Source organism: Heptranchias perlo, chromosome 33 (assembly GCF_035084215.1).
Source record: "Heptranchias perlo isolate sHepPer1 chromosome 33, sHepPer1.hap1, whole genome shotgun sequence".
Classification (NCBI taxonomy): domain Eukaryota; kingdom Metazoa; phylum Chordata; class Chondrichthyes; order Hexanchiformes; family Hexanchidae; genus Heptranchias; species Heptranchias perlo.
In genome coordinates, this window is record NC_090357.1 from 28697940 (window position 1) to 28712862 (window position 14923).

A 14923-nucleotide genomic window follows, 5' to 3' on the forward strand; every position below is an offset into this window, starting at 1 on the left:
GCCCAAAACACTGGAATTCCCTCCCTAAACCTCTTCACATCTCCACCTCCCTCTCCCCCTTTAAGACCCTCCTTTAAACCCACCTCTGACCAGGCTTTTAGTCATCCCTCCTAATATCTTCTTCTTTGGCTCGACATCTATTTATTACTGATTGTGCCTCTGTGAAGGGAGGTGGGATGTTCTTTAGGTTACAGACGCTAAAGAAACGCAGGTTGTTAAATTGCTGACTCTAAACCCAGAGACTTTCTTAAGCACAGAAAATAAAAAAACATGACATCTTTTCCTCTGTTTCAAAGTGAGCAGAGAGTGCCCACAGTGAGATAAGGCAGCCTCTGGGTCTGATATGACTTCCTGTGTGGGACGCACACGGGAATGCCAGTCACCTTGATTTTCTAGACGTCCAAATGCAATGCTACTTACCAGGTTTATTCATCATCAACTGCTTAATCCAGGAGCTTTAACAAGTGTGACACTGACTCCCCCTCCAGACTACACAGTGACAGGTCAGTGTGGGTCAAAGCAGTCCCTCCCTTCAGCCGATTCCCAAGTCTACCTCACAGCTTGACCCTGGACCTCACATGTAGGCCGGAGGAAGCCCTTCACTGCATGTGTCGTAGTTCGGAACCATGAAGGAGAATTGCTTGGGTGCGTGTCTTATGCAATGCGACCTGAACCTGCACTGGGCTTTTACTGTCGGAGAGACAAGGCCAAAGTGGGCCTTCACCTCATATTCCACCATATGAAGCCTTCAGCCATTTGTTGTTCAGGATCTTAAGACCGGGGATGTCAGAAGTGTATGGCATTTACTTTCTTTCCTTCCTTGGTATTTAGGCTGGAGTTTGTCTTTGGGTTCAGAGTGTAGTTAGATAGTTTATATTTTTTGCTGCAGGCCAGATTCTGCATCGATTTATCATCATAATGGATCTGGGGACAGAGAAAGGCTCGGGTTTTGCCTCAAACTGAATACAGTCTCACTAAAACACACATTTCTCTAAGAATACTTGATAGCTTTGACCCAGTGACCCTTGTTAAAGGGTGGAACGAATGGTCATTACCTCTTTAGCTTTAATTAGGCAGCATCTGTTTCCTGTTTTAATTTGCTAAACTTGTAGTAAACACTCGATCATAAGTTTCTACTTTCCGAGGCAACCTGCCTGGGGGGGTGATAAGGAAACAGCTGATTTCAGCTTCCGGTGCCAGATCGCGACAGTAGCTCAGCATTCCTTCTAATTAAAATCAACGAGAAGGCGTGTGTGTCCTAGGCTTTGTATACTGGTCCTTATCAGTGTGCAGTAAAGGCCCAAACACATGCACAGCTCCCATTTACTGTAGCTCCTAAGTCTTGTATCCCGTTCATTAATAAAAAAAAACAACATACAAAGCAAATAAGGGTCCAAAGACCACTGATAATTAGAATCATTGTTCATATCAATTTGGGGAAATGAGATGAATCTAAACTCCACACCAAACATGGGAATGACTTAGCATGTTGTGATTCGACCTCAGGGACCTAATCGCAGTCACATCGCTGCTGTTAATTCACGCCTGATGCTTCAACTATCTTGAGTGGAAAGTTGCCATTAATCTCTGTCTGGAGTTTAGTATTTCCCCCTCTCCGGTCCCAGACTGCTGCCCATCAGGGAATCAACATCAGCCCAGTCAGAACACTAAACCTGCTGAGTTTCAAAAAAGACTTGAAATGATCTGCCGCATCTCGTAGAAATGTTTCAAATCGCTCCGTGTGAAATATTTTTGCAGCGGAGAGACTGTTGCTACGTAGGCAAGTGTAGCATTTATTTTGCATGCAGCAAGATCCCACAAAAAACAAAGAGTTGTGTTAGATGTGGCAGGCTGACAGTTCAATAACACCAGCCCTCTGAACAAGGACAGGGAGGTGCACGAGTACAATGAACCGAATGGCCTCCTTCTGTGCTGTATGATTCTATAACACCAAGAGGGCGTTTAGCTCTGACCAGCCTAATTGATTCTGACTGCAGTCTAGAATGGGCTGTGGTATAAATACAATGGCACAGTTGTCTGGAATTTACACAGGAGTTCTCCGGCAGAAGATAGTCAGAACCTCAGAGAAATAGTTCTCCAGGACCCAGAAAAATAATTTGACATTTACCTTTGGTGGGCCTCTTCTCTCCCATCACCCATGGAACTGGGCGGAATGTACACCATGAACTGTCCAACCAGTTCCTACCTAAAATGCCAAATGCGGTCCTACTTACATCACTGGACCCCGATTTTCAGATTAATAGGGGCCTATTTCCTGAAACAGGCGGGCCCTTTTCAAAATGGAGCCAGCCGCACCGTCGGGGGTAATGGGGTGGGAAGGCTACAGACCCCACTTTGAGGTTGTTACCATCCTTTTAAGGCCAGGCGAGGGCAGTGAGAATCAACCCCACTGAATACGTCATGGAGGTTTGATTCAGTACCAGCTTTCTACATCGAATTACATTGAAACTACAGCACAGAAACAGGCCATTTGGCCCAACTGGTGTATGCTGGCATTTATGCTCCCCCCTCCAGACTTCATCTAACTCTATCAGTATACCTTTCTATTTCTTTCTCCCTCGTGTGCTTATTTAGCTTCCCCTTAAATGCACCCATGCTATTTGCCCCAACTACTCCTTATGGTACCATTCTGGGTAAAGAAGTTTGTTCTGAATTCCCTATTGAATTTATTAGCGAACATTTTATATTAACGACCTCTAGTTTTGGATTCCCCTACAAATGGAAACATTTTCTCTACGTCTACCCTATCAAACCCTATCATTATCTTGAAGACCTTTATAAGGTCACCCCTCAGCCTTCTATTTTCTAGAGAAAAGAGTCCCAGCCTGTTCAGCTTTTCCTGATAAGGATATTCTGTCAGTTCTGGTATCGTCCTTGTGAATCTTTTTTGTACCTTCTCCAGTGCCTCTATATCCTTTTTATAATATGGAGACCAGAACTGTGCACAATACTCCAAGTGTGGTCTAACCAAGGTTCTACATAAGATTAACATCTTTGCTTTTCAATTCTATCCCTCTAGAAATGAACCCTAGTGTTTGATTTGCCTTTTCTATGCCCTTATTAAGTTGCATCGCTACTTTTAGTGATTTGTGTATCTGCACCCCTAGATCCCTTTGCTCCTCTATCCCGTTCAGACTCTTATTATCCAGTATGTAGCCTCCTTATTCTTCCTACCAAAATGCACAACCTGACACTTATCCGTATTGAAATTAATTTGCCAATCACACACCCATTCTGCAAGTTTATTAATGTCCTCCTGCATTTTGACGCATTCCTCCTCTGTATTAACTACACCCCCCCAATTTTGAAATTGTACTTCTGATTCCCAAATCCAAATAGTTAATGTAAATTGTGAACAACAGTGGTCCCAGCACCGATCCCTGTAGAAAACCACTTCCCACCTTTTGCAAGTCTGAGTAGCGACCCTTAACCCCTACTCTCTGTTTTCTGTTTTGTGGCCAGCTTGCTATCCATTCTGCTACTTGCCCCCTGACTCCACCTGCTCTGACCTTAGTCATGAGTCTACAATGAGGTACCTTATTGGAGGCCTTTTGAAAATTCAAATATATTACACCTACTACATTACCCTTGTCTACTCTTTCTGTTACTTCTTCAAAGAATTCAATAAGTTTGGTCAATCATGACTTTCGATTCTGAAATCCATGCTGACTATTCTTTATTATATTTTTGTTTTCCATTACATCTTTAGGGGAGAAGGGAAGATCGGTGGGGGGGAGAGGGGAAGATTGCGGGGGGAGAGGGGAAGATTGGGGGGGGAGAAGGGAAGATCGGTGGGGGGGAGAAGGGAAGATTGGGGTGGAGAGGGGAAGATTGGGGGGGAGAGGGGAAGATCGGGGGGAGAAGGGAAAATCGGGGGGAGATCGGGGAGATGAAGAGGGGGAGATCGGGGGGACATCGGGAGGGTGAAGAGGGGGAGATCGGAGAGGGGGACATTGGACATTATCTTTCCTACCACCGATGTTAAACTAACTCTTCAATAGTTCCCTGGACTTGTTCTATCTCCCTTTTTAAATATAGGAATAACATTCGCTGTCCACCAGTCCTCTGGCATTATCCCCTTTTCGAGTGAATTTTTATATATATGTAATAGTGCCTCTGCTATCTCTTCCCTAACTTCTTTTAATATTCACATATGCAATCCATCTGGAACAGGGGTCTTATCCTCTCTAAGTTTGATTATTTTTCAATCATCTCCCCACTTTCTATCTTAAATGTTGAAAATCACTCGAACCATCTAATCTGACACAAGTAAAGTGCCTTCAGTACCTCAATGAGGTACATTTGGCTCTTTAACTATCATCCCGCCGCCTTTAATTGCCGATGGGACTTCCGGTTTTGGGACGCCCAAGCGCACACAGGTGAGTCTGTGGTGAACTCGGAAGTTGGCGGATTGGAGCCGGCCTCCGAACCAGAACTGGATTTCAGCGATTTTCGGAGCCCCCTCGCCCCCAATGCACCTGCAATTTCCCCGTAAAATTGAGCCCGATATCTTTTTTCGATCTCTTCTTCTAATGTCCTTCTATCATCAGGCATGTCATCTTTGAATATGTTCAGCTCCAAAGAGATCCTTTTTACCTCTCTCTCCATCCCACAATGAGGATTATCACTAGTTGGTCAACACATAGGTGAAGTACACGACAGAAATCTGGTCCAGCAATGTGCCTTCATCCTCACATGGGAAGAGCACTATGTTGTGTATTAATGTGACATTTGATTCCCACTCCAGACTCCTCGAGGTATAGTATTTAGTACTGAAATATGGGCAGTTTGTGACCTGGTTTCACATTCATTCGAAGTTGGCTTGAAAGTACCTCCATTTTATTTCATATAAATTCTCCACCGCTGGCAGAGAAAGGAGGCGTTCATCTAATTAGCCCACAATGGATTCAAATGAGGGTTTGAAAGTTGAAGGATCAGTGTGCTAACTCACTGCACCAGCCCAATCCTTCTTTCCCACACGTTCATGACGCAAAAGTCGTCAGCTCAGCGGACGATCGAAACAAAGCAGCCTGACCACTGGTAACATTCAAGATTCCTCGTGGTATTGTAATGTGTGATCGGTGTCAACCATGGCTCAGTGGGAGCACTCTCACCTCTCAGTTCATGAAGGTTGTGGGTTCAAGTCCAACTCCAGAGACTTGAGCACAAGTTCTAGGCTGACACTCTAGTGCACTGCCGGAGGTGTCGTCTTTTGGATCAGACATTAAATCGAGGCTCCATCTGCTCTCTCAGGTGGATGTAAAAGATCCCACAGCACTATTTGAAGAAGAGCAGGGGAGTGCTCCCAGGTGTCCTGACCAACATTTATCCCTCAACCAACATCATAAAAACAGATTATCTGGTCATTTAATCTCATTACTGGTCTGTGGGATCTTGCTGTGCGCAAATTGGTTGCTATGTTTCCTACATGACAACAGTGATTGTACATCAAAAGTACTTCATTGGCTGTAAAGCGCTTTGGGCATCCTGAGGTCGTGAAAGGCGCCATATAAATGCAAGTCTTTCTTTCTTTAATACAGTGTAGCAGGAATATATGAAGCTGCAACATAACCCCAGTGATCTAATCCCAGTGATCTAACCCCAGTGATCTAACCCCAGTGATCTAATCCCCAGTGATCTAACCCCAGTGATCTAACCCCAGTGATCTAATCCCCAGTGATCTAACCCCAGTGATCTAATCCCCAGTGATCTAACACCAGTGATCTAATCCCCAGTGATCTAACCCCAGTGATCTAACCCCGGTGATCTAACCCCGGTGATCTAACCCCAGTGATCTAACCCCAGTGATCTAACCCCAGTGATCTAACCCCAGTCATCTAACCCCAGTGATCTAATCCCCAGTGATCTAATCCCAGTGATCTAATCCCCAGTGATCTAACCCCAGTGATCTAACCCCGGTGATCTAACCCCGGTGATCTAACCCCAGTGATCTAACCCCAGTGATCTAACCCCGGTGATCTAATCCCCAGTGATCTAACCCCAGTGATCTAATCCCCAGTGATCTAACACCAGTGATCTAATCCCCAGTGATCTAACCCCAGTGATCTAACCCCGGTGATCTAACCCCGGTGATCTAACCCCAGTGATCTAACCCCAGTGATCTAACCCCGGTGATCTAATCCCCAGTGATCTAACCCCAGTGATCTAACCCCAGTCATCTAATCCCGGTGATCTAACCCCAGTGATCTAACCCCAGTGATCTAAACCCAGTGATCTAACCCCGGTGATCTAACCCCAGTGATCTAACCCCAGTGATCTAATCCCGGTGATCTAAACCCAGTGATCTAACCCCGGTGATCTAACCCCAGTGATCTAAACCCAGTGATCTAATCCCGGTGATCTAATCCCAGTGATCTAATCCCCAGTGATCTAACCCCGGTGATCTAACCCCAGTGATCTAATCCCCAGTGATCTAACCCCAGTGATCTAATCCCCAGTGATCTAACCCCGGTGATCTAACCCCAGTGATCTAACCCCAGTGATCTAAACCCAGTGATCTAAACCCGGTGATCTAACCCCAGTGATCTAACCCCAGTGATCTAACCCCAGTGATCTAACCCCAGTGATCTAACCCCGGTGATCTAATCCCAGTGATCTAACCCCAGTGATCTAACCCCAGTGATCTAAACCCAGTGATCTAACCCCAGTGATCTAACCCCAGTGATCTAACCCCAGTGATCTAATCCCAGTGATCTAATCCACAGTCATCTAATCCCGGTGATCTAATCCCCAGTGATCTAAACCCAGTGACCTAAACCCAGTGATCTAATCCCAGTGACCTAATCCCATGAGCTAACCCCCAGTGATCTTACCCCCAGTGATCTTACCCCCAGGGATCTAAACCCAGTGATCTAATCCCCAGTGATCTAATCCCCAGTGATCTAACCCCAGTGATCTAACCCCCAGTGACCTAAACCCAGTGATCTAATCCCCAGTGATCTAATCCCCAGTGATCTAAACCCAGTGATCTAAACCCAGTGACCTAAACCCAGTGATCTAATCCCCAGTGATCTAATCCCCAGTGATCTAATCCCCAGTGATCTAATCCCAGTGATCTAAACCCAGTGATCTAATCCCCAGTGATCTAATCCCCAGTGATCTAAACCCAGTGATCTAATCCCAGTGATCTAAACCCAGTGACCTAAACCCAGTGATCTAAACCCAGTGATCTAATCCCCAGTGATCTAATCCCCAGTGATCTAAACCCAGTGACCTAAACCCAGTGATCTAAACCCAGTGACCTAATCCTAGTGATCTAATCCCAGTGATCTAAACCCAGTGATCTAAACCCAGTGACCTAATCCCAGTGATCTAATCCCAGTGATCTAATCCCAGTGACCTAAACCCAGTGATCTAAACCCAGTGATCTAATCCCAGTGATCTAATCCCAGTGATCTAAACCCAGTGACCTAAACCCAGTGATCTAAACCCAGTGATCTAATCCCCAGTGATCTAATCCCCAGTGATCTAAACCCAGTGACCTAAACCCAGTGATCTAAACCCAGTGACCTAAACCCAGTGATCTAATCCCAGTGATCTAATCCCAGTGATCTAAACCCAGTGACCGAAACCCAGTGATCTAAACCCAGTGATCTAATCCCCAGTGATCTAATCCCCAGTGATCTAAACCCAGTGATCTAATCCCAGTGATCTAAACCCAGTGACCTAATCCCAGCGACCCAATCCCATGAGCTAACCCCCAGTGATCTAATCCTCAATGATCTAATCCTCAATGACTAATCCCCATGATCTAATGGGTCTTCACCTGTTTGAGTTTCACTCTTGCTGTTTATGATTCCCCTTGTAACAATCCCAGTCAGCACTGATTTTATGTATAATGCACTCAATTTATTATTTTTATGTGCAGGTAGTACTCTTGCCTCTGAGTTAGAAGATTATGGGTTCGAGCCCCAATCTATTTAGTTCAGCGTAGTACTGAGGGAGTGCTGCATTGTCAAAGGTGATGCTTTTCGGATGACCTTAATGAACCGGGGCATATTCAGGTCGATGTAAAAGATGCCCTGGCACTTTTTCTGAAGAAGAGCAGGGAGTTCTCCTGGTGTCCTGTCCTCCCTCAACAAACACCATTTAAAACAGGTGAACCAGTCACTCACCTTGTTTGTGGGATCTTGCTGTGCGCTAATTGGCCTGTCGCATTTGCCTACATAACAACAGAGACTACAGTTCAAAAGTAACTGATGGGCAGTGAAGTACTTCGGGGTATCCTAGCGATGTGAAAGCACATTCCTGTCTCATAAAGAGTCTGGATGCTTACATTTATTAAGCGTTTATAAAAATATTCAGACAGTTGGACAAAGAAATATGTCTGGAAAACTCTAGCTGTGCTCCTTGTCATGTTGAATTATCATCCTGTTCATTGCCTGTAATGAAGTCCTTACCACACATATGAAATCCATATTGAGTGGTTAGTGTAAGGTTTCTGATGGTGAGGTGCACCAGTGGTTTCTGTTGGGAAAATGGCTGGGTTATTTGATGATGCCTGATATGTACAATCCTAATCAGATAATCCAACATTCATCAAATTCAGCCACATTGTAGCAGAACAGCTAGTGAGAGTGAGAGATGTTTGGCCCACAGAGCAGATGAGCGTCCAAGGCTCCTTGATTCACACTCTAACATTGCGACAGACACTCGGATTACAAAGCTGGCTGGCCGTGATAAACCATTGGCCCCCAATTCAAGTTCCATTAGCAAGCGATGGTGCCACGATATTGCAGCTATTTATTAGAGAACCAAAGCCTTCAGCTCCACTTATAGCAAAACAATGACTTCCAACTGAATCTAAATCAACAGCCAGCCAGGTCACGGGTTAACGTGTAAAAATGCTTCGGTTTAATATACTCAAAATGAATCTGAATTGAAAATATAACTACTGTGACAGGTATAATATAGACAGACATCAGGATTACCCTGCACCAAGTATAAGTGCACAAGCTTGTTCCAAATTCACAATGTGTTTTGCTGCACCACAATGCACTTTATTGAAAAACAACAACTAGTATTTATACAGCACCTTTCATGGTGTGAAACATCCCAAGGCACTTCATGGGGCGTAATCAGACAAAATTCGACACCAAGACACATAAAAAGACTCAAATGCAAATCTCTGTGAACGTCTTGAGAATGACGTCAACTGAGGCTGTTCAAACCATTTTATTGGAATTTTATGGAAATGCTCCTGTGTTCTATTGTTAATGAGGAGCCAGGGATGTGATTGTTACCTGGAGTGCATGCAGTACCTACATGCAGATCCAACAATGAAACTCTCTTTGACACTTTAGTTTTACAGTGAGCTTGTTGCATAGTGCTGTTCTGTCATCATCTGCCTGCCCTTAATCAGCACACATCTGTTTCCCATTGTGACTTGCACACACAAACAGCTGTCTGCACTCTGCACCATGTTTTCACTCTCTAGAGCAGTAACCTCAGTGTTGTTTTTGTATCAGTAAGTGGGGTTCTGATATTGCTATTTGTGTTATGATTGATCCTGGTACTATTCACACAGAACTGGCCTATCATTGAACAGTTCAGCATTGCTGTGCTGTGCTGTTCTGTGTGTTTTCTTTAGGTCTCTGTGCTGTTGTGACGCTGCCCTTGCTTGTACAGCATACAGCGTGCAAATCTCCAAACAGAAGATGCAGTTCGACAATGTAGAAAGGAAAGAGAGAAATGGCCTGGGTTTATACAGTCTCCTATCGCCCTCTCTGGACATTCCAAAGGCTTGCCTTTAGGGACCGATAATTTGATTGCAGCTAGCCCGTGTGGTTCAGTGCTGTGGGTGCCTGCTTCCCAGAAAATCCAGCACAGAGGCCTGAGGCCTCCAGGTGATCAGCAGGCCACAGTGTGGGCGGCAGGAGCCAGAGAACATGGTAGGGCCCTGCTGCCATCTGCAGGGAAAGTGCCCAGCTCACAACAGGCTGCCAGAATTCCTTGACTGAACAGCGCTGGCTCTGGTGCTCCTGATAGGGTGGTGCATTATCAGTGCCTGTAGTACGGCCACTGTTAGACAGGAAAGTTCTGCGGTCACTTTATTCCAAGGAAGGTCCCCCAAACTAAAAATTAATTAATGGCCAGATAATCTGGGATTTTTGGTGAGATTCGGTTGAAGGAGGAATGTTGGCCTGTACACCAGGGAAACTTCCTGCTCTTCATAGAAAAATCAGAGAATCATAGAAAAATACGGCACAGAATGAGGCCATTCAGCCCATCATGTCTGCACTGGCTGAGAATTGAGCCACCCAGCCTAATCCCACTTTCCCACGTTTGGTCCGTAGCCCTGCAGGTCACAACTCTTCAGGTTCACATCCAGGTATTTTTTAAATGAGTTGAGGATTTCTGCCTCTCCCACCCTCTCAGGCAGTGAGTTCCAGACTCCCACCACCCTCTGGGTGAAAAAATATTTCCTCATTTCTGCTCTAATCCTTCTACCAATCACTTTAAATCTTTGCCCCCTGGTTATTGACCTCTCTGCTAAGGGAAATAGGTCCTTCCTATCCACTCTATCTAGGCCCCGCCTAATTTTGTACCATCTTTTACATTCACCTTACCTTGGTTTTAATGTCTCATCTGAAAGACGGCACCTCCGACAGTGCAGCACTCCCTCAGTACTGCACTGAATTGTCAGCCTGGATTACGTGCTTTAACCCACAACCTCCTGACTCCAAGATGAGAGTGCTACCAACTGAGCCAAGCTGACAGTAATGTTGTAAGAGTTCTGTCATCACTAGCTGAGCCCAAGCAATGTGACTCGTGCACAAAGCAGCTGTAAACATGCTTTGTTTCTTAATGCTACTTACATTGTTTTTACACAGTTGTAAGGAAATCTGCCTAAATAATGGGAAATTAAATACTTCTGCTCTGTGGTGAATTTCACAGTGCACAAATTGCAAGTCACAACAGGACTAAGAACAGCTGAATCTTGATAAAAGTGTGACCAGCTTGCCAAGAAATGTTCTGCTTGCTTGGATCAGGATATACTTGGATCAGAATTCCTACAACCTCAGATAAAAATAACCTTAAATCCTGTTACCACAGTCCAATCAATTTCATGTTCAGACACTCAGCCTAAACAAAACACTTGAAAATACTCAACAAAACATCTATTTAATATCATGACATGTGCTGCTACATCTAAGCAAAATTTGGCAGAGGGGTATTGACTGTATAAACTTGGATAATGGGAATACTTTATCCTCTGATTAAGCAGCCTCTGCAATGGGAGTCAATGGGAGTTTGGTTTGTTGGAATTCTGTACGATGGGAGTGAATGGGATGGTATTTGGACATGGAACTGTGGGCAATGGGAGTGATCAGGAAGAGGGTTGGTCCTGTTGGGATGCTGAACAATGGGAATGAATGGGAAGCTGTTTGGATATTGGGATTCTGTACAATGGGAATGAATGGGAAGCTGTTTGGATATTGGGATTCTGTACAATGGGAATGAATGGGAAGCTGTTTGGATATTGGGATTCTGTATAATGGAATCGTTTGGTCTGTAGGAATTCTACAGAATGGAAATGCATGAAAAAGAGTTTGAATCTTTGGAACTTTATTTTTGGATTACACTTCTCTGGAATCAGCTGTATTGACAGGGATCCACTTCACTTTGTTTTGCATCTGATCCCACACTTTATGAACAACATGCAAAGAAGGTTCACCCGATATACCAGTCTGGCATCAGCAATTAATTCAATAGACAGCCAAATGAAGTCAGAAAGCACGGCTGTGATTGGACGATACAATACTCACAAGGTAAACACAGATGAATTGATTTCCTCAGAGGATGAAAACATTGGGTCATCTCACTGTAACAATCACACTGCAGTACCCCAGGTCACTGTAACAATCACACTGCAGTACCCCAGGTCACTGTAACAATCACACTGCAGTACCCCAGGTCACTGTAACAATCACCCCGCAGTACCCCAGGTCACTAAAACAATCACACTGCAGTACCCCAGGTCACTATAACAATCACACTGCAGTACCCCAGGTCACTGTAACAATCACCCCGCAGTACCCCAGGTCACAAAAACAATCACCCCGCAGTACCCCAGGTCACTAAAACAATCACACTGCAGTACCCCAGGTCACTGTAAGAATCACCCCGCAGTACCCCAGGTCACTGTAACAATCACACTGCAGTACCACAGGTCACTATAACAATCACACTGCAGTACCCCAGGTCACTATAACAATCACCCCGCAGTACCCCAGTCACTATAACAATCACCCCGCAGTACCCCAGGTCACTGTAACAATCACCCCGCAGTACCCCAGGTCACTGTAACAATCACCCCGCAGTACCCCAGGTCACTAAAACAATCACCCCGCAGTACCCCAGGTCACTGTAACAATCACACTGCAGTACCCCAGGTCACTGTAACAATCACCCCGCAGTACCCCAGGTCACTGTAACAATCACCCCGCAGTACCCCAGGTCACTAAAACAATCACACCGCAGTACCCCAGGTCACTAAAACAATCACACCGCAGTACCCCAGGTCACTAAAACAACCACACCGCAGTACCCCAGGTCACTAAAACAATCACACCGCAGTACCCCAGGTCACTAAAACAATCACCCCGCAGTACCCCAGGTCACTGTAACAATCACACCGCAGTACCCCAGGTCACTGTAACAATCACACTGCAGTACCCCAGGTCACTAAAACAATCACCCCGCAGTACCCCAGGTCACTATAACAATCACACCGCAGTACCCCAGGTCACTGAAACAATCACACTGCAGTACCCCAGGTCACTGTAACAATCACACCGCAGTACCCCAGGTCACTAAAACAATCACCCCGCAGTACCCCAGGTCACTGTAACAATCACCCCGCAGTACCCCAGGTCACTAAAACAATCACCCCGCAGTACCCCAGGTCACTAAAACAATCACCCCGCAGTACCCCAGGTCACTGTAACAATCACACCGCAGTACCCCAGGTCACTAAAACAATCACACCGCAGTACCCCAGGTCACTGTAACAATCACACTGCAGTACCCCAGGTCACTGTAACAATCACACTGCAGTACCCCAGGTCACTGTAACAATCACCCCGCAGTACCCCAGGTCACTGAAACAATCACACTGCAGTACCCCAGGTCACTGTAACAATCACACCGCAGTACCCCAGGTCACTAAAACAATCACCCCGCAGTACCCCAGGTCACTGTAACAATCACCCCGCAGTACCCCAGGTCACTAAAACAATCACCCCGCAGTACCCCAGGTCACTAAAACAATCACCCCGCAGTACCCCAGGTCACTGTAACAATCACCCCGCAGTACCCCAGGTCACTAAAACAATCACACTGCAGTACCCCAGGTCACTGTAACAATCACACTGCAGTACCCCAGGTCACTGTAACAATCACACTGCAGTACCCCAGGTCACTGTAACAATCACCCCGCAGTACCCCAGGTCACTGTAACAATCACACTGCAGTACCCCAGGTCACTATAACAATCACCCCGCAGTACCCCAGGTCACTGTAACAATCACACTGCAGTACCCCAGGTCACTATAACAATCACACCGCAGTACCCCAGGTCACTGTAACAATCACACCGCAGTACCCCAGGTCACTGTAACAATCACACTGCAGTACCCCAGGTCACTGTAACAATCACACTGCAGTACCCCAGGTCACTGTAACAATCACCCCGCAGTACCCCAGGTCACTAAAACAATCACACTGCAGTACCCCAGGTCACTGTAACAATCACCCCGCAGTACCCCAGGTCACTATAACAATCACACCGCAGTACCCCAGGTCACTGTAACAATCACCCCGCAGTACCCCAGGTCACTGTAACAATCACACCGCAGTACCCCAGGTCACTAAAACAATCACACCGCAGTACCCCAGGTCACTGTAACAATCACACTGCAGTACCCCAGGTCACTGTAACAATCACACTGCAGTACCCCAGGTCACTGTAACAATCACCCCGCAGTACCCCAGGTCACTGAAACAATCACACTGCAGTACCCCAGGTCACTGTAACAATCACACCGCAGTACCCCAGGTCACTAAAACAATCACCCCGCAGTACCCCAGGTCACTGTAACAATCACCCCGCAGTACCCCAGGTCACTAAAACAATCACCCCGCAGTACCCCAGGTCACTAAAACAATCACCCCGCAGTACCCCAGGTCACTGTAACAATCACCCCGCAGTACCCCAGGTCACGAAAACAATCACACTGCAGTACCCCAGGTCACTGTAACAATCACACTGCAGTACCCCAGGTCACTGTAACAATCACACTGCAGTACCCCAGGTCACTGTAACAATCACCCCGCAGTACCCCAGGTCACTATAACAATCACCCCGCAGTACCCCAGGTCACTGTAACAATCACACTGCAGTACCCCAGGTCACTATAACAATCACACCGCAGTACCCCAGGTCACTGTAACAATCACACCGCAGTACCCCAGGTCACTGTAACAATCACACTGCAGTACCCCAGGTCACTGTAACAATCACACTGCAGTACCCCAGGTCACTGTAACAATCACCCCGCAGTACCCCAGGTCACTAAAACAATCACACTGCAGTACCCCAGGTCACTGTAACAATCACCCCGCAGTACCCCAGGTCACTATAACAATCACACCGCAGTACCCCAGGTCACTGTAACAATCACCCCGCAGTAGCCCAGGTCACTATAACAATCACACTGCAGTACCCCAGGTCACTAAAACAATCACACTGCAGTACCCCAGGTCACTGTAACAATCACCCCGCAGTACCCCAGGTCACTAAATCAATCACCCGCAGTACCCTAGGTCACTAAAACAATCACACCGCAGTACCCCAGGTCATTAAAACAATCACACCGCA